We start from the raw sequence: 21,588 nt of genomic DNA, 5'->3' as shown, positions 1-21,588 counted from the left end.
ACATCCCACAGGCCTAATCCTTCCCATACACACACAGGAAGGTCAATGAGCGGGATGGGGCTGAGGGAAATGCATATCTGTGTTCATGAACTCTCTTCCCTTCTGTCTTCTCTCTACATTCGCTTCACTTCCAATCCTTGTAAAGAAAAGTATCAAGAAATAAACCCTTGTGATGCAGTCCATTTTTTAAATCAACCAGTTATGAAGGAACATGATTTGTATGTGGTATCTGCAAACCTCTGAGGGATGATGTAGGACTATATATCATTTTGACCAACAGGATATGTGTTATGTAAGACAGTCAACACAATAGCCTTATCTGATTAGAAGTCATTCTGTTTTCTTCTCATTTCTAAGTAGGCAGTTCCACTGGATTACACCCAGAAACTCGCTGATCTGGATTACAAGATCAGCCCATTGTTTCAAATCCCCCTCCTGGTGTCCACATGAGTGAATGATAAAATAAAGCCATGAAGACCTTAAGCCTGCAATTCTGCTCTATCATTTAGTAAATCTCTGTACAGTATCTTGATAAAAATTGTGTGAAAGTAAGCAAGCCTGAGTCATCTCTACCATTTCGATATTTTTACCAGAAAGTGATATCTCAATCATCTCAATCAAACAGTTTTCATTAAAAGATTAAGAGACATTAAGGGTTAAATGAATTCAACCATGAACCAATTTATAGACAGTTGTAGTCACTGTCTCCTTTAATCTTTGTTGTCACATTGCTACACGTTTGTTGTCATCCAGGCTGAAAGCAGTTGACCCAAATTCTCCGTCAAACAAAAACTCTTATCTATTGAACCATGTAAATGAAAGTCATGAACTGTAAATTACATGTCAACAAAGGAGATTATCTGAGTTTAGCATATGTTAATCTACACTAGTGCTGGCATGTCTGCAATTTTGTGACACATATATGATGTGGATTTTATGGATTACAGGTGCTGGTCTTTGTCTCTCGGATTATCAACTTCTACAGCAGGCAGCGCCAACTCTGCTGAGCAAAAACCATGCTGATCTTGCATTTTCCTTTTTGCCTGCTTAATCCTCTGAAGTCAACCAGTGAACAGCTGCCAACAGATTTCGTATGCAGCCTGTCTAGCCCCAATAAATAGACCTTTATTTGACCTGGATTCGGGTGTCCTCTCATCTTAATGTATTCAGGCTATACAATAAGGTGTCAGTAGCTGTTTTTTCCCCTTAATCAAACGATCTCAGAGAAGAAGAGAGGCTTTTATTTTGGTGGCTCCTGTGAGGTGGTGACTTGTTGTAGACTGAGACAGATCAACACGACACAGTCACATCTCTCTGAAGCACAAAAGCCTTGTTGCACCAAAGCTGACAGCTGGTTGGCATGATGATGACAACATAAGTAGGGCCCATTAGGTTTGGATGAGGGGTAGCTCTGGTAGTTAAAAAGAGGACTCTCACAAACCTGTCTCTTGCTGGCCTCTTTGCTCTTCTGTAACGTGGAGAGTTTGCTTTCAACACAGTATTTTCAAGTGAACAGGATAGCTACACAGAGGGCTGCAGGGGGCAATGAGGTACAATCATCTCAGTCTACAATCTCAAAAACCTTAGACCCCTTCAGGGAGGCCTCATGAGTGCCCTGGTAATACCTCCACCAACGATGCCTGCCACTTCCCGTCAGTTCTCACTAAAATGGGTCATGGTATATATAGTTGTTTTCACAGCAAAAGGGGAGAGAAAGTTGTCTACTCCAAGGTATGTACCCATTCAAATATGCTTTCCTTTGCCTCGTAAATTTGGTGGTGCTTGGAAAATCTATGCACAAAGTTAATGATGACCTTTGGTTGAAATGATCAGCTTAAATTAAAATATTCCCGTACCCAAAATAAAGATTTTTATTTTTATCCAACTTTCAGTTACTAATGATAGTGACATTATTTTCTGTGAAACACCTATATAATAATAGCGTATAATAGGTAAACAAGCTTAATTTTTCAGTAATCGCCAGATTCTCACATCGTTGGCAATTTCTATTGAGAATTGGAAATGTCACAAACCTTAAAACTACCTGATAACTGGCTTAAATGATTTTTTTAGTTGAACAGAAGAGCAACTTGCTGCACTTTTAACAATTGGACTACAGTTATGAGCGTTGCATTTTATCAAACAAATTCTCAGTCCGCTGCTGATGGCAATGATCTCGTATGTGGCTCTGTCTCAGCTTCCACAAACAGGAGGATTAAACCCCCTTGCCATCTGAACTTTCACATTAATCCCCAAATGACATCGATGGACTATTTGTCCAACACACACTTATCACATACTTTGACTTGTTAAGTGAAAGAAAGCCCTTGACAAAGATATGCTACCTTTGCATGTTGGTACAACCGTAAATACCTACGTGCCATTAAGGATATGAGATAACCAACAACAGCCTTACAATTGACCTGTAACCCTGACAACATACCCCTCCCTCACTCATGAATCACTTATCAAGGCTTTTGGATAGCTATTTATACTCATGCCTTCATTTCAGTGTAAGGGCAATGACTGAGCAAATTACATTTGATATATCCTAGATGGGCTGGACTGTGGTGTGGTGGTTGGTAGCAGCACCTCACAGCAAGGAGGTTCCCGGTTCAAAATCCCAGCTAGGACTTTTCTATTTGTTTGTATGTTCTCCCTGTTTGTGTATGAGTTCTTTCTGGATACTCCAGCTTCCCCCTACCGTCCAAAAAATGTATGTTAAGTTAGTTAGTGATTCTATTTTGAGCAGCGATTGTGTGTGTGTTTGTCTTGTTTGTCTCGGTGTTGGCTCTGTTCTGGACTGGCAACCTGTCCAAGATGTATAATGCCTCTAGCCTGATGGCAGCTAAGATGGGCTCCAGGCCCCCTGCAACCTTGAAATAAATGAGGCGAATATGGAAATAAATGAAAATTCATGATACAAGATCAAATATATGGTAGTAAAGTGAGCTGAATCAATGTTTTTTTTGTCTGTTTTTGTTTCTTTGCAAGAAATATAAGTTTAATACTGAAAGTATTCATTTCTAAATATTTTTTTTGCAATCTGTGAACTTTTTTTTTTTTTTACATTTTGGGAAACACTGGTTTTATGCAAAAAATGAATAAAAAATTGTGATGAATATGAACAGTAGCTGACCATAAAGCTTGAAAATAGGTAACCCAATAGCCAATGTTGTCTTGTTTAAGCTGTACATAAAGCCCCATATAATTTGTCACAATTTAAAACCAATTTTTGTATGTACCAAATGGCAGACCCAGACATTAAAAGGTTAATGTCAATATTTTTATGAGTTTCATAGTTAATCTGTGGGACAGTTCTGACTATCAAAATATTGTCTACAATGCTGTTTCAAATCAAATCAAATCAAATTTATTTGTATAGCACATTTCATGTACAAACAGTTCAAAGTGCTTTACATAAAATAAAAGCATTGCAGCAGGGAGTGCAAGAAGCATTAAAAATACATAAAATAATATAAAGAGAAACAAATAAAATCATTTAAATGAATTTAAAATCAGGCAACAGTCTAGATAAGTTAAAAGATATTTCATGCATAGACACATGAGAAAAGAAATGTTTTTAACCTGGATTTAAAAATGTCTACATTTGGTGAAAGTTTAATCTCCAGTGGCAGTTTGTTCCACTTATTTGCAGCATAACAGCTAAATGCTGCTTCTCCATGTTTAGTCTGGACTCTGGACTGGACCAGCTGACCTGAGTCCTTGGATCTAAGAGCTCTGCTGGGTTTATATTCTCTGAACATATCACAGATGTATTTTGGGCCTAAACCATTCTGGGATTTGTAAACCATCAGCAGGCTTTTAAAATCTATTCTGTGACTGACTGGAAGCCAGTGTAAAGATTTTAAAACTGGTGTGATGTGTTCAGATCTCTTAGTCCGGGTTAAAACTCTAGCAGCAGCGTTCTGGATGAGCTGCAGATGTTTAATGCTCTTTTTGGGAAGTCCAGTTAAAAGAGCGTTACAGTAATCGAGTCTACTGGAGATGAATGCATGGATGAGTTTCTCCTGGTCTTTTTGGGAGAGGAAACCTTTAATTCTGTTGATATTTCTGAGGTGGTAAAAAGCTGCCTTGGTGACAGCTTTGATGTGGCTGCTGAAAGTCAGATCTGAGTCTATCAACACTCCGAGGTTACGAACTTGGTCAGTGATTGTAAGGTCCCGAGTCTCAAGATATTTACCAACGCTGACCCTTTTCTCTTTGCTACCAAACAGAATTATCTCAGTTTTGTCTTCATTTAATTGTAGAAAATTCTCTCTCATCCAGGTGTTTACTTCCTCCAGACACTGACACAGTACGTCTGCTGGGCTGCAGTCGTCCGGTGACAGAGACACATAAAGTTGTGTATCGTCTGCATAACTGTGATAATTGATGTTAAAATTCTGCAATATCTGACCCAAAGGGAGCATATACAAGTTAAACAGAAGAGGTCCAAGAATTGACCCCTGGGGGACTCCACAAGTCATGGCCACTCGCTCAGATTCATAGCTGCCAATTGTAACAAAATAACTCCGGCCTTCTAAGTAGGACCTGAACCAGTTAAGGACCGCTCCAGAAAGTCCAACCCAGTTTTCCAGCCTGTGCAACAGGATTCTGTGATCTACAGTATCAAACGCAGCGCTGAGGTCCAACAGAACCAGTACTGAAACATTACCAGAATCAGTATTCAACCTAATGTCGTTTAACACTTTGACCAGAGCTGTTTCAGTGCTGTGATGACGTCTGAAGCCTGATTGAAACTTATCAAGACTTCCACTTTCATTCAGAAAGTCGTTGAGCTGGTTAAATACAACTTTCTCAATAATCTTGGATATAAAAGAGAGATTAGAGACAGGTCTGTAGTTGTTCATCATAGAGGCATCTAGAGTTCTTTTCTTTAGGAGTGGCTTAATGGCAGCTGTCTTTAGTGACTTGGGAAAAATGCCTGATGCCAGTGAGCTGTTAACTATTCGTAGGAGATCACTTTCTACTGAGGTAAAAACAGTTTTTAAAAAGTCGGATGGTATTATGTCCAGAGAACAAGTTGTTGATTTCAGCTGCCGAACTGTTTCCTCTAGGATTTTTAAATTAACAACATTAAATTGTGACATAACGTCAGAGTTATTTCTAGGTTTTAGACACAGATTAGTTTTCTTGTTTGTCTTTGTTGCGTTAATGTTTTGTCTAATTGTTTTGATTTTTTGGCTAAAAAAGTTGGCAAATTCATTGCATTTCTCAGTGGAGAGGAGGTCTGGGTTTGACTGTTTAGGAGGATTTGTGAGTTTTTCAACCATAGCAAACAGAGTTCGAGACTTGTTGACATTCTTATTAATCATTTCAGATAAATGCAGCTGTCTGGCCTTGCACAGCTCATTGTTATAACTACGCAGGCTTTCTTTATATAGCTCATAGTGAATCTGAAGCTTTGTTTTCCTCCATTTACGTTCAGCTTTCCTGCATTCTCTTTTCAGGTTTTTGACCGTAGTGGTGTTTCTCCATGGGGTTTTCTGTTTGATCAAGGTGCTCTTGATTCTTATCGGTGCAACAGCTTCCATTACATTAAAAATTTTCAAGTTAAAATGATCCAGCATTCCTTCAACCGACTCTGCGCTCATTGTTGGTAACATAACTATGGCCTCCCTAAACTGAGCACTTGTTTTCTCATTGATGTACCTCTTCTTAACTGAGAAGCTGGTTGTTTGAACATTCTGATTAATATGTAAATCAAATAAAATACAAAAATGGTCAGACAAGGCCAAATCAGTAACAACAACAGAAGAAATATCAACACCTTTAGAAATGACCAGGTCCAGAATGTGACCTCGAAGGTCATCTACTTCAAGAGTCTAATGCCTTTCACACTGATTTACAGCTTCTCACAACGGCATTTCTATCAAATATAGAATGAAATCAAACTGACCACTTGACAACATTTGAATTTAATAAAGATATTGGACCACTAAAACTATTAACGTTCCATATTTTTCCCTCTGCTGCTTCAAACTGCCGTACGCACAAGAAGGATTTTGGTTTGGTGACTCGTTTGATTCAGTTGATACAGGTTTCATCGTGGCATTTATGGACCCGATTGTGTCCGAGAAATAATTGAACTGGTTTTATTTTACATTGACCACTTTTACAGTGAAGCAATGTTAGAATATTAACAACATCTGTTTAATGTTTTCTTAGCGTTTTGATTTTGTTGTCCTCGTATCAGTTTATGTAATTCCGGCTTTGCCGCGCCTTTATTTAAAATACATAGTTTTGTTACATTTTTCCCTCCCGGGTCCCCTTTCCTCCCCTTTTTATATATATATATATAAATATATATATATATATATATATATATATATACATATATTTATTAAAAAAAAATTACAATTAATTACATTTTTTTCCTTAAAAATCCCCCATGATTGTCATGTAGTCATTGACACTTCAATTGTTCTGTGTTTATAGTGACACATGCTGGCCATTCTTAACATAACTTTGTGGTCAGGTCCTGGTCTGAGAGCGGTCGCCAGTTCATTGGTTTGAGTGTGGTCAGGTGGTCTTTAGATGCATTCTAGTGATGGGAAGTTCAGCTCTTTTCTGAGAGCCGGCTCTTTTGACTCGGGTCCCAAAGAAGAACCGGTTCTTTCGACTCCCGAACGGCTCTTTATTTATGGTTCTTTTGTAGCCTATATTTTACCTTAACTTTGCAAAAAAAATCATGGTTTATGTGTTGAAAACCCTTTTACTTTCAGTGTTTTTATGAGAGACCTTGCCTAATTCTGTGCATTTATTCTGTGACAAAACCACTCTTACATTTTTTTATTTCAATTAAACTTTTTTATTGCACAAATTAACAGCTGATACGATTTCGCCTATCCGTGAGAGAAGAATCTCTCAGAAGGAACTAATGTGGCAACAATACATACCCTCCATCACCTTCACCAGGCGTGGAAAGACTGAGGCCTTGGCCTGCCACCAGCTCAGTGGGTCTTCTGCTCTCTGGATGAGGGGCTCCTCAAGGTAGCTCCTCACTTTCAGTGGAGTCAAGTGGCGTGTCTGCCCCGCCCCCCTCTCTGTTTACACATCCCTAATGCTAGTCGTCCATTGTTCCGTCACGTCAACTTAACTCGCCGGATTGGATGCCTAGTGTCGCCGTGTTGCTACTACACTAGGCGTGTATACAAAGTTGTAGATAGAACATACGGTAGAATGGCTCCGGGGGAAAGTAAATAACTTGTGATTTTAACCAACTGAAGTTTCGGAGTTTTGGAGGGAAATTAATGTGTATAAATCGTCAGCAATGGAACATTATTTTGCACTGGATTGAACCTCTATTCCTTGATGGTCATTACTTTACTGCAAAAGTGGAGATGCTCACACAATTGCCTGATGTTTTAGGTGTGTTTATTCGCCTACAATCGTTTTAGCACAGCCATACTGGCCTCTGCTGCTGTTCATTTTGCCCGCAATAGCAATGACATGAGCAATACCCGAAACGTTCAGGGGTGAATAAACAAAGGGGAAAAAAAAAACTAGATGATCTACTGTCATTGGGTAACGCACTACGTCTGCCGTGGCAAATTTGCATAAACTTTGAGCGAGCCCAACTTTTTGACGTGCCGCAGGTCCGCCGCTCGCCGTGCCGGAATCCCAGCATGCTTTGCGAGCACGGCGACAACGATCGGCCGGATTTCATTGAAAATGAACTGAATGCGTTGGATACGGCTTGCGTTGACGGAACAATGGACGACTAGCGTAATTCTCACGTGAATACCGCATGCTGGTCGCCATGCTGGCCAAACATAACAAAGCTCTGTCGTAACCAGAGCTGGGACCGAGCACTAAAAGAGAAACCTAAACAGCGAATGGAAAAAAACTGGGAGCCGGCTCTCACTCGATGCGAGCTGGCTCTTCTGATTCACTACTCTCAGAGCCGATGCTTGTGCGCATGACCCATCACTAATGCATTCTAATCAGCCATTTTGTGACACAAGAAAGCATGTTTACTTCTGTTTTCGCATTCTTCGTTAATATGTGTTGCCTGTAAATTATGTTTATCTAAAAAGAATATACACAAGTAAAGGATAATAAACTTTAGTCCTCATGTCTGGTTCCACCTATAACTATTGACTGTTTAGTTATCTGTCAACTGGTGCAGCGCAGGCACGCATCTGGAGGACAGAATAGTGAAAAAGCAGCAACACAGTGGGCTGTACACAACACATCCTGCAAAGGAAGACTTCTCCTCATCCTTGCCCATCTTCAGTCTTTATCGCGTCCCTTTGTGACAAATGCAAGATGGAAGAGAATACAGAGGATAGACCCCCCTACAGCATGCATAAAGAATTTTTTTTTTTATTATTTAATTTTTAATAAATTCCTTTCTTTATCCATGAGGCATCTGCTGGAAGAAGATGCTAAATCTGAGCGTAAACATTTGATGTCATATCCTGAGATGAGAGTAAAGAACACAGGAAAATAGTTCAGTAAAATTATTTGGTAGTGTGAAGCCTCAATGCTCTTTCTTGTCGGTCAAAATAAAAGACAAAAAAAAGATCTTTAATGAAAAAAGTTGCACCATCGTTGTGTCTTTTGGACGTCTCACTGTAGTATCCACTTCTGGAATGATTGTTGCCGGAGCGGCGGCAGGCTCGACAAATCACTGGAGATATCTCGTGATGGATAAGGACCCCATCTGATTTGTTGCAGAGGTTTCTGTCTGCTGTGAGGAAACAGCCCTCGATGATTAAGAAAGAGCTGCAATCTCAGGTCATAGATTTGTACAAAAGACCAAGGCTAGACCACCACAGTGGTTATGTTTTTATTCGTGTTAATGGATAGGAGTTTCTTTACCTGGTCTGTGGATACTGTTGAATCTACTGGACCATAAAACCAGCTGGTGGGTGGCTTAAAATACAGCATGAAATGCATTGCATAGCATCTCAGAATGATGGTAGCAAGCAGAAGAGGTTGTAGGATTTTGTTAAAAGATGCCAGTGATATGCTCTGCCCTGAAAAAAAGAAATTAGTCATGTTCAACAGGATTCAACACCAAGACTAGCAGAATAACCGTGATCCATAGTGATTTAATGAGGTGCGTTTGAAACTGAAACTACAGATCTGCCTCCTTTAAGTGAGCAAAGAAAGAGAAAGTTGATTAAGAAAGTGGAGGAGGTAAAACAAACGAACACTGAATTACATGTCTAGAAGTTATATGCAATCAACATGCACAGTTAGGCTTCAGCTGCACAAACAAATAAGTTAACTAGTAGATAATGAAAAAAAAATACCAAAGATATCCAGCTAATCCTTGTATTATTTGATAGTTTAAACTGAAGCTGGGATTTAAGTTGTATGATATTGCTTTTGGCTTATATTATGTATGGTAACATAATGCTGCCATCTTAAGGCTAAGGAGAGTTAGAAAGCCCCCAGCAAGTCAAGCCCCCAGCATGTGAGGTTCACCACAACTGCTTTATACAAAAATAAATCATCCAAGCAGAATTAGTTGCGAAACCCAGAATTAAACTTTGAAAGGCAGCTTTGCTTGTCTCTCGCATTGTTTAGGCAGATCTATATCAAAACCAGCAAGTCAGGTGCTGATATTCTTTATGTCAAATGGGGAACACTATAAACCTTCCTCTTCCGTCCATAATATAATCTTTGACGCCTTCACTACAAATGTAAATAATGATGCTAAAGACACTTGTCAGTCCACTGCTTACAGAAAACTTCCAGCAGGCCAGAGGTTTGTCTTGACTCTGAAATAAAAAAAATAATTTAAAATGCAGCAATTGCCTTTCAGCCCCACCAACAGTTTCCTATTTCAGTAAGATTCATTAAGATTTTACTTTCACTAGTTGTGACAGTCACAGCTTATAAAGCCAGTACTGAGCGTACTCTTAAGCAGACACCAATGGAGGCAAGTAAGGGTATAAAATGTCTATTTAGGAAGATGCTGTAAACTGTATTGACAGGGGATCCGGGGACTGGTCCAGATAAGAGCTTTGAGTCTCTGAAGAAGAGGAGAGGTAAGTTAATTCCAGCACTCAAGGCAGGTGAGTATCCAGGGATGAATCCAAGAAGAGTTACTTTTATGGGAGAGCTTGTCTTACTGTTTTGTGTTTTCAGAGGGATTTCGAGGGGATCCACTGCTTGTGTGGTGGGTCCAGGAGCCATAGGAGGGTGAGCAGGCAGATAGGTTGTTGAGGTGAGTTATCCACAGGAAGGTTTCCGCAGAAACTGATTTGCTTGAAGCTACATCTATATCTTCTCCCTTGTTCTGTAGTTTATCGATCACCACAATGTCTAGTTGGTTAGCCATCACCAGTTTATCAGTCTGGATCTGGAAGTCCCACAGGCTCTGTCATTCTCCACCGCCTTTCCAGGTATCTTCCACTCTAAATTTGGGACTTCCAACCCATACTCTGCACAGACTTTCATTCACACTATTTCCACCTCTTAGTTATGGAGTTTGTGTATGCCATACCTGCCTGCATCTTACATCCCACTACTAGGAGCTAGACTGTCTTGGAGGCCTCTTTGTACAGTATGCACCCGGGGTCCTGTCTGGTTTGGTTGACTCAGGCCTCTTGCTCTTGAGCTCAGTGCCGTATTGAGCTGCCATGATTAGTGCTTCTGCGCAGTCTTTCAGACAACGCTTGTTTTGATGGGACTCCCCTGATATCAGCCACTTCTACAATCTGTTGATGGTATGTGCCATGTAGAAGCTTATCCTTCCGTGATGGTTCCTTCTCTACCTCCTCTACTTTACTGGGTCTCAGCTTTTCATTACTGGGAGCCATTTTCCTGATGTATTCTCTGAACTTTGTTTCATCCTGGATAGTAACTCTGATGCTCTCTAGCTCCTGGCCTCCCTTCACCTGCTTAGTGCAGAGTCTCAGAGTGTTGGACTTGGGCTTAAATGCAACTTTAATTAAATCCATAATTAATGTTAAATTACTTCGTTATTTTCCATTGAAATTTTACCACTGTTTACCAGAGGAGTGAATTCAAGTAACATGACTTGGATTTGAGTCAGACTCCAGTCCTCAATTTGATGACTTCAGACTCAACAAATCAAGGATAGTCCAAGTGTGAAGTGAAGTGAAGTGAAGTGAATGACTTCATGTTTAGTGGGAGGGGCTACTGAGAGCAGAGCTGATTGTACAGTCTGGCTGCGGCTGGAGCAAAGGACTTGCGATACCTCTCCTTCACACACTTACTGGGCGCTCACACCAAAAGCGACAAAATCGCCTGTGGTCGCTCTGGTTGAGGAAGTCTCAACTTTATGCAAATGAGCAGTGGCGCGACGGCGGCGACGACCAAATTGTTTTTTTGTTACAGAAACGTATAAATATACACATCTACATAGACATATAGCACCTTTAAAATATTATCAAAATGAGGAACCTCCTGTCTCCTAATGATGAAAAAAAAGAGTCCATCCTTTTATTACATCTAGGTTAAACTACTGTAATTCACTGTTATTAAGATGTTCAAATAGCAATTTTCAAAGCTTATGATTGCAGTGGTTTTTACCTCTACATAATCTTTTCCAGTCCTCGTGAGTTTTTAGGTGTTTGCTGGCGCTGAATACCATACCTAAAACTAATAAAACAATGAACAGATGAATAAATTATCTTACACAGCAAAGCATTGCAAACATATTACATTACCTTACAAAATTCCAGGTTGTAACGAAAACAACTCTATTGCACTCATGACACAATTTTGGCTTTTGCCATTGACCAATTAGACGAAAAAGGTCAAAGCTCTTTTATTGCATAAAAAGAGCACTTTAGAGAGGCAGAGTCTCACAGAAGTAAGGATGGGCATAGATTTAGCAAACATCAAAAATATGCAGCAACAAATTGAGAAGCAAATATAGAATAATGTTCCTCAATGTAAAATGGAGACTTTGAATATTCCATCTACGGTACTTAAAGGTAGGGTAGGAGATCCTGGATTTTGAGTCCAGCGAAGCTGCATTTTGAAAATACACAGGTAAAAAGTCCCAACGCTTTTCTTCACTTTTCCCCCGAAGGCACGCCTCTAGAGTACATGAACGCGCACGAGCACGAAGGTGCACGAGCGCTGTTCTGACAGCAAGCATCGATCGTTGCCGTATTTAGTATTTAGTATTTAGTTTATGCTAACTATACGTTTAATAATGCTAGGTGCTAGCCAAGCTGGCTCTAGTTTAGCTTCCTGCCAAGCTTCTGGACGTTCACGGAGCAGGGTACGCGCACAGGGAGAAGGAGGGGGAGGGAGGAGCAGATTGCAGTTTGATAGACGGCATCAGTATCCAATCATTGTGAACGGTCCGTTCACAATGATTGGATACTGTTTTTCCTAGATTGTACGTTCTAGAGGCCACTAAAACTTTTCATATTTGTTTCAAAACTTTTAATTAATTGGTTGCAATGGGGGTGTGAAGAGTATTTCAAGCAATATGTAAAAAAATGTTCCAGAAAAAGATCCCCTACCCCGCCTTTAATGTCATCAAAGGATTCCAGGAATCTGGAGACATCTGTATATGGAAAGGCTGAAAATCAATATTGGATTCCACTTGATTTTAAGCCCCTCAGGCAGCTCTTAATTAAAAAGAGAAATGATTCTGTCCTTTTATTCATGGGCTGAGGAACACTACCAGAAATAATTGTCTGTAAGCACTCTTCACCGTACCATCCACAAATGCAAAATAAAGCTCTATCATGCAAGAAGAAGCCATATGTGAACATGATCCAGAAATGCAGACATTTCCCCTCAGTCTCATCTAAAATGGACTGATGCAAATGGAATCAGTTGGTCTGACCAATCAAAATTTTAAATGCTTTTTGGAAAAAATAGAGCACACGGACCATCCAGCTTATTATGGGCATTTAGATGAAAACCCTGCATTTTGATGGTACGTGGGTACATTAGTTTCTATGAAACTGGCAACCTCCATGTCGGGAGAAAGATGACATCTTTCTCTGGAAAGGCCTTGCATTTTTCAGCTAGATAATGCTAGAAATGCGTTCAGCATCTATTAAAGTTAGATAAAAGACAATCAATAATTGTATTGTTGGTACTGTTTTGCATATTGATACTTCATTGCAATAATACTTTAATGCATAAAAATAAGGTATCAATAAATTTAACTGAACTGAATTGAACATAGCTTTATAGGAGAAGTCTAGCCTGCCTGCAGTTCAGACCTCTCACCACTTGCAAACATTTGACTTATCAATAAAGGAGTGTTGAGCAGCTAGAATCCTATATCAGACAATAATGTGACAACGCTCCTCTCCCAAAACTCCAGTAACTGGTCTCTTTAGTTCCCAGACATTCATGGACTGTTGCAAGCAAAGAGGGGATGCTATGCAGTGGAAAACCTGGCCCTGTCCCAACTTTTATGAAACACGTCACCGTCATCAAATTCAAGATTAATTTTCAATGCATTTTATTTATATTTTAGAATGTATCCCAAACTTTGTGGAATTTGGTTTATAATAATATATGATTAAGTTAAGTATGTAGTGAGCTAATATGAGGGAATAGTGGCTTTAGAATAGAAATGTGGGTTGTATAGCCTAAATCGTTCTTCTTAGAGAGGGAAACAGTGGTTTGTACAAACACCTGTAAAAATCGATAAAATTACTATGAGCAAATATGAACGTTGATGAAAGTATTGCCTTAAAAACAGCATTTGACTGAAAAGGTTAGTATCAAATAGCACCACCCTAGAGGAAGCAGCTCGGTAGCTCTGAATATACTGTGTCTTTCATTGCATCTTGAGATTTTCTACTAAGCATTCTTCTGTGAAAACAGAATTCTGAAACATTTTTTTTGTGCTGGTTTGGATGTTGTGCTGCTGGAATGACTTCTTTTGGTTACTCAGGCAATTTTTACCTCCTCCAAGGAGGTTATGTGATCGCCCGAGTTTGTCTGTTTGTCTGGATGTTCGTCTGGATGTCTGGATGTTCGTCTGTTCGCTGCAATCTTGCGACCTGCCACAAGGTGGCTTGGCTTGGTTGTTTCGTTGTCGTTGAGGGAGGGGTAGGAGGGGGTGCGCAGGTGGAAAGCTTACACTAACTGCGCAGGGGGGAAGGTAAACACAAATGGAAGCCGTCTTTAGGCTGAGTTATACTTCTTTTAACTGCCCTTGCGCTTGGGTCTTGCGCTTGTGTTAATGGCTCGAGACGTTTATGCTTCATTTAGCTTTGCCAGCGCTTGCGTGTGCTGCGTGGCGATTCACCACCAGGACAGTAGGTGGAGTAGCGGCTTTTTTCAATGATAAGCCTACTATGATGAAAGGAAATTCACCGCCAGGACCTCTTCGACTGGATTCATGCTTCTACTTCTTGTAAATAGCCGGTATTTTGTCAGATTTATCAACACCTTGGGGGTCTAAATGACTACTTTCTCGCCTGAAAATGTTTCAAATGGTGCTAAAGTTATATATTTACAGAGTTTAGCCTATAGCTTAAGGGAAATCAGCTTTTCAGGCCGGCTGATTTCGGCTCGGGCAGGAGTGAAGTGCACTGTGTGTAAACGCTCTGCATACTGTCAGATCGATCAAGTAGTAGGCGGTTTCGACCACAGCCAGTGGCTTGCGCTTGCGTCTTGCGTGAAGTTTAGAAAATTGAGGTGACACACGCAAGAACGCAAGGGGGGGCTTGCAACCGCGCAAGGGCTTGCGTTGCGGCTTGCGTCTTGCGTTGCGTCTTGCGTTACCGACTATAAACCAGGCTTAAACCAGGCTTTTGCCGTTTCTGAGAAGTCGCATCTGAAAGATAGCATCTTAACTTTGTAAACCTTTTCAATCGGAACACGAGCCAGCTGAATCTATGCACAACTTTAAAGGACTTATGAAACGAATTTTAATTGTTGGAATTTCACAGTTTTTGCTGCTGATTCTAAAGGTTCCAAGCCTTGCGATTAAAATGAGATATTGTCTGGATAATAATTTATCCGGGAAGTCATATTAAAACGGGCTCAAAAGGAGCCACATTTTGTCTTTTTGTGCGAATTCATTTTTTTTATGCGTGACGTCATAGGGTTGACACAGAAGTTCTAGTAGTCTAACTGTAATGGCGGCGTCTATGGCTAAGACATCAAAGCACGGTGGAAAATATTGTGTTGCTGGAGGGCCAATGGTGTTAGTTGCAAAAATAGCAGCTTCACTGAAGGCATCTCTCTGCACATGTTTCCCAAACTAAAAAATACTGGAACTGAGGCTGACAAGGAGAAGGCAAAGATAAGAGCACGGTGGATCGTATCACTGCCTGCTGCCGCCTGCCGATAGCCGCACCTGTTACGGTGTTTGCTGCTCGGAAGCTAGGGGACTGCTCGGTCTGCACTTCGGTCTACACACATATCCAGCTATAATTTGGCGACGTTGTGAGTGGCTGGCTGTCTACCTCTGCTAGCTTTTTTTGTGTTTTGTCATGTTTTTATCGTTTTCATCACTACTGATGCATGATCGCCTGAGTCTCTTGAAAATCAGAGATTCTGTGGACATAATATCGATCACGTCAACGATCAGACAAAGCCACCGCCACCTGTTTTGGCGTCTGTACCCTCTTACCTATGGCATCTACCTGGTCGGTTGCCACGCAACAGCCGTCGCAGAAGACGTGGAAAGAGAGGTGGAGTAATATGCCGGGTGAAAGCCCACCTGGCTTTGCCCTCCACCAACAACGCTCGCCATCTGCTGTCTGGTCTCTCCGGTGATTGCGCCGGCTACGACATCCGAGGCTCCGTGGATCAGTCCTACCGATGGCTGCTGTCAGTCGTGCCGAGGCCGGGTGCCCATCTCCCTGCCGCCGACCCGTGAGGATCCGCAGATGGGGCCGCGCACTGGAGGATCTCCGACCCGTTAATCCACGCCATTGTTTATTAAGCTTACATTAAAACCATGTTATTATCACATATGTTTTTTTTAAGTGGCTGGATTTCAAAGTGCCCCTTCGTTAGGTTTCAACGTGTCAAAGACAGCGCAGCAGAATGTCATATCTGCGAAACCGGCATGTTCAAATCTTTTCCAGTTTACCACAGCAAACATACACTATTGTGTCATTTGATTGATAACATCTTAATAATAATCAGCGTGTAGTAGGAGCGATGGCTGTTTTGTGCCCGCCGATCCTGTACCAAAAATGGTAACTTTCATTTCCATTACCCATACGGGAGGTGCAGAGAGCCTCTACAATATAGATATTAAATCAATTTGTGTGGCTTAAATTCAACGAAAGTTTTTCCACATAATGTTAGAGGTGTGTTCTTTCGACCTGCTGATGTTTGTATCAGAATTTTGTTTCCTTTATGAGATATAAGTCCATCAAATGTATGTTGTTTTCACAGCCAGCCATACTAGCAAATAAGGTCAACCCTATGACGTCACGCTCATGTGGCCAATTTCGCACCAAAGGCCACATAATTCACACTTTTAAATGGCCGTTTTAACAAGTTATGCCCGGAAAATTTAGTTCAAGTTGGATTGATGGTTTTAGAAAAAGACAAAAATTTCATTTGAATGATAGATGAACATTCGTTTCAGTTCATCTTTAAGGAGACGCATCGCTTTCTCTCGGACGTGGTGGATTACGACGTTAATCGTTTCAGACCATTCACTACAATATATGGGTGGATAAAAAAAATGCGCTCATAAAAAAAAGCTTCATTGGCGGAGGTCTGCACTCTCTGAGTGCATTTCTAGTTTATTTATTTTTTTACATCTGTTATGATGCACAACCATGGCAACAGGAAAGTTGGGGCAGGTAAATTAACTTTCCAAAGCCCAAATAATGTAGAGAATAAGTTGAAGAGATGATCTAGGAAGAAAACTGAGAGAAAGGAGGAAGAAGTTTAAACCATTTCCTCCCTTGATAATCCTGGGAAGTGTGAGATTACTGGCAGATAAAATGGACAAGCTTTGACCCTTGAAGACACAGCAGGAATATCAAGAGACATGGGGGCTGTAACAACCCTCTCTATTCAACTTTAAGACAGAGACTGCAGACAGAGGCATAACAGTAAAGGAGGAGGATTACAGAGCTTGTTAATAACAGATGGTGTAATCCTGAACTTGTCACCAAAAAGGAGTGTTTCTGTACCCTAGATGTTGAACTATTGGCAGTGGATTCCTATCCATGTTGTCTGCTGATAGAGTTCACCTGTTCAGAGTTCAGCTTCTCAATACTCAAGATAAAAATGACATTACTTGTCATTTATCTCCCAGCCCCTGGGTGGCCATCTACAGGTATGTATATAGCAGGGGTGGCCAACCCGCAGCTCCTGAGCCGCATGCGGCTCTTTGTCTGGTTTCATGTGGCTCTTACGTTCATATCAACATTTGTGTTTGTGTGTTTTTTTTAATATGCGTGTTCACTTCGTTTGAGTTCAATACGGCAGCGGTCTCCAACCTTTTTTGCCTCATGGACCGGTTTAATGTCAGACAATATTTTCACGGTGTGGCGGATAAATACTACAAAATAAAACGATACGACCAATACAGACATTGTGGTATTTAGTAACTATAATAATAAACTTGAATCCACTGTGTACTTGTATGTAACTTTATTAGCAGCGTCCTCCTGACATAACGACTCTCTGCCTCCTAACGCTCTCTGGTCGCTATGGTAACGCTTAAACATGCTTTCAAAATGCAGCTTTCTTTTTCTTGGTGGTCACAGCCTCTTCTTCTGTCTCCTCGCTGGGAAGAAGCTTTCCAAACACGCCTGTTTTTGACTCATTTTGCTCGGTTCGTGGGTTTAATATCAGCGTTGATGCATCACGTGACCGAGACGAGAGCGAGTCAAGAACAGACGGATGGAACGGAGAGAATTCGGTCATTTTTCTAAATAATGTGGCTCTTTGTGGTCACACAGTAAAAAATGCCGCTCTTAGTCTCTGACCGGTTGGCACCGAAGAAACTGAAGAACACATTGACTGATGAAGCATGTTTGTCAGCTAATTTTTTTTTTTTTCATCATCCATCTTTAACAATAGCATAAATGTAATAATAATTAAGACTGCAGAAATATAATTTCACTTCGGGGATTATCCATCCATCCATCCATCCATCATCTTCCGCTGGTCCGGGGGTCGGGTCGCGGGGGCAGCAGCTTGAGCAAAGAGACCCAGACGTCCCTGTCCCCGGCCACTTCCTCCAGCTCTTCTGGGGGGACCCCGAGGCGATTAATAAAGTATTATTGAATTGAATTGAGTTGAATCAAAAATCAACATCAACAGTGAATCAGTTGTATGTGTGTTCATAGAAAGACAAGCATTCTTGCATTGCCTTTGTCTTGTAACATATCACAGTTCACATCCTGGGTTGTTCAGGGCAGTTCAAGTGGATAGAAGTCACAACAACATTATCTCACAATGATAACATGCAGTCTTAATGCTCACTGTGAGAGATAGTATGCTAACTGATTTTATGTGTGTCACTAAATTACATTACCTGGATTGAAATTTTACTCATCTCTCTTTGAATGTGATCAATCACCCTCTCATTGAGGTCAGGCATAGTTAACTCTCCACAGAAAACATTGGCCAGTGCATTGAGACATTCCTGGTCCATTGCATTTTCAGGAATTTCTCTTTAATGTTGAGAAACATCTCATTCAACTATTCAAACATCATTCAGCTGTTATGGTAGTGGTCCCAAGGATGTTCAACCGAGCCGCAGTCTCAGAAAATGTATTCTGGAGTTTGTATCTCAGTCGAGCCTAAAGCACTTTGAATTGCCTTGTGTACGAATTGTGCTCTACAAATAAAATTGCCTTGCCTTACAGTACCAGTGCGCTACAGCAGCCTTTCAATTCAGGATTGAGGTGCATTGCCTTGTTCAGCATGGGATATACCCTCACAGAGTCATTCAGAGCCTCAGTGGGAAATGTATGGCAATGTTGCTCAAACATCTTTGCTAGTAGCACAACGTGCAGGAAAACCTCTCTGGTATGAGTCAGGATTGTGTCACAGGCCTCTTTACAGTCTTTGCTTTTTTTCCATCTACCTCCATCCTTTTCTTTCTTCTTGCAAGTATTTTCACTCATACCAACTCCATGAAAATTCTTGATTAAATGATTTCCAGTCTTTGGTAGAAACTTGTCTGATGTTCAGATTTGGTCTTGAAGGTCCTAATTTTTATTTATTTTTTAACCAATTAATCTTCGCTAGTACAACGATTAAAGGGAGATCCTGGGAGATGGATTAGCTTCAGCATTATTCATATTGACCTTGAATGTGACTCACTCCACATAACTGTCAGGGCTAATGAGTTTATGAGAGCAGTTTAGGCAATTTTTCAATCTGACTGAAATCACCCAGAAAAGCAGTTATGAAGCATGGGCCAATACTGATTGGACAATGACATACAGGCAGGCCAAACTTTTTAGAATGGTCACAACTACTGTGGCATTGTAGAAGTACATGGAAGAAAAAAAAAAAAAAAACTAAAATTTTTTCTCCTTTGGTGGAGCGTCACCCAATTTATTCTATTTCTCAGAAATAGAGGCTGAACACCAGTGAGGACAGGTGTAGTTAATAGTAATAACCCAATCTGCCATTTCATAATTGAATAATTTAAACCTCTATTTAAGAGACATAAGTACAAATTAACTGATTTCCGGTGTCTTCACATGCCAACTTCATTGTATTTGAAAAATATAAACGAGTCACGTAAATTGTTGTTAGCAGCACACTCAACAAAATTCGGGAGAGAACCGTGATACAGTCGCGACAAATCACTCTTCCTTATGATGATACTCACATCATACAGTTAATTTTTGCCAAATTCAAGATTTCTGCAGCTCAGTTAGTTTTGTTGTCTGATCCCCATCTGCTTCACAATAGACTCAAACGGAAAGGTGAGAAAATCATTGGTCTTTTAATAAACTGTTCAGTTAAGATGTGGATTAAAAGTTACAAAATATTTCTAAAGACTGAAAATTCCAGTCTGAAAAACACAGGAAAATTTAAATGTTCTCTCCCTATTCTGCAAGTATCACAGTGAGCTATAGTCTTTCTATTTTTGTTAAGCGAATCTGAATACTTTCTCAAATAGTCTTTTAGCTTAAGGCTCCCAATTGAGAGAAACTGCCCAGAAGTATCTAAGTCGCAGTCATGATAAGAGCCGTTTGAATTCTCTAAATTCAAAAGAAAGAAGCTTCAAGGCTTCCTTCAATATCTCTTTTCGCATAGGACACACTGGACCATTTTTTATGAAAGAAAAGAGATCGTTCTGTCCAACAATTTCTTGCAGTCGCAACATTCAAAGCGAAGCCTGGTTATGTTTATCCAACTGAACTAACTGGGATTAGTGTGGATAAATATACACTATATAGCCAAAAGTACTTACTCACCCATCCAAATAATTGAATTCAGGTGTTCCAATCATTTCCATGGCCACAGGTGTATAAATTCAAGCACCTAGGTGTGGCAAGGAGCGGAGTAAAGGATGAAATTTTTTAGAGCCAACAACACCACCTGGGGACTTGCACCCCAGGATATGACAACTGAAACCCAATTGCTGTAAGGACACAGGGTCGTGACTGAGGAGGCAGAGACAGTGATGTAAAGAAAATATATTTATTGAAGATAATATTTATGAATAAAACTTAAGTATAGCTGCTGCGAAGAAACGAGAGTAAAGGGTTAAACAAGACGAATTTAGTAAAATATTTTTATTAACAGAAAGCTAAAAGGCCGGCTATAACCATATTAAAAGCCAAATAACAGAATTAAAAATCAGTGGGCTGGGGCCTCAGTGGAAGGCATACTACTGGATGTGTGTCTCTTAAGCTGGGGTGCAACACTACAATTGAAAGCCACCACAAACACGCTAAATATTCCCAGTGTACTTGCATGCCAAAACGGAAGTGAGATCCTCACCATAGTGCCTAGCCTCCCACCTGATGACACCCAGGCCACATGGAAACTCAAAAAAACGGAAAGGTTAACAAACCTAATAATCAAATCAATAATCAAACTAAAAGACAAAGAACTACACAATCAAAAGAAAAGTAGAACAAACCAAACAAAACTGCACAACAGAACAGTACAAACAAATTAACAAAACAGCACAGCAGCAAGTAAACCTAAAAAGACAAAAACACGTGTTAGTAGGAACCAAAGATTGCATGACACATGCATGATGAAACAGGGACCCTACTCACCACCTGGATTAGGTCACCACACCAGCTCAGCAAGAGGCTGAAGGGAGCCATTTTGAGGCTTTATATACAGCATGGGGAGGAGCTAAGGGAGGTGCTTACAGGTTGACTACCTGGGTTGTGTTCAAGACCTATGGGTCCACTACATAGGCATGCAGACTGCATCTACAAACATTTGTGAAAGAATGGGTCGTTCTCAGGAGCTCAGAGAATTCCAGGGTGGTACCGCGAGGATCATTGGTCTAGGAGACCAATGATGCCAGGATAGGATGCCAGGTGTGCAACAAGTTGAGTCGTGAAATTTCTTTCAAACTGGCTGGTCGACCACGGTGCTCTTACAGGGATGTGAATGTTGAGAATATCTGTTAGATTATATGGAGACAGTCAATTTAAAAAGGATACATAATTAACTGTTTAGTCTTGG

The sequence above is a fragment of the Odontesthes bonariensis genome, chromosome 17 (genome assembly GCF_027942865.1).
Source record: "Odontesthes bonariensis isolate fOdoBon6 chromosome 17, fOdoBon6.hap1, whole genome shotgun sequence".
NCBI classification, from domain to species: domain Eukaryota; kingdom Metazoa; phylum Chordata; class Actinopteri; order Atheriniformes; family Atherinopsidae; genus Odontesthes; species Odontesthes bonariensis.
Note: the sequence above shows the minus strand (reverse complement) of the source record.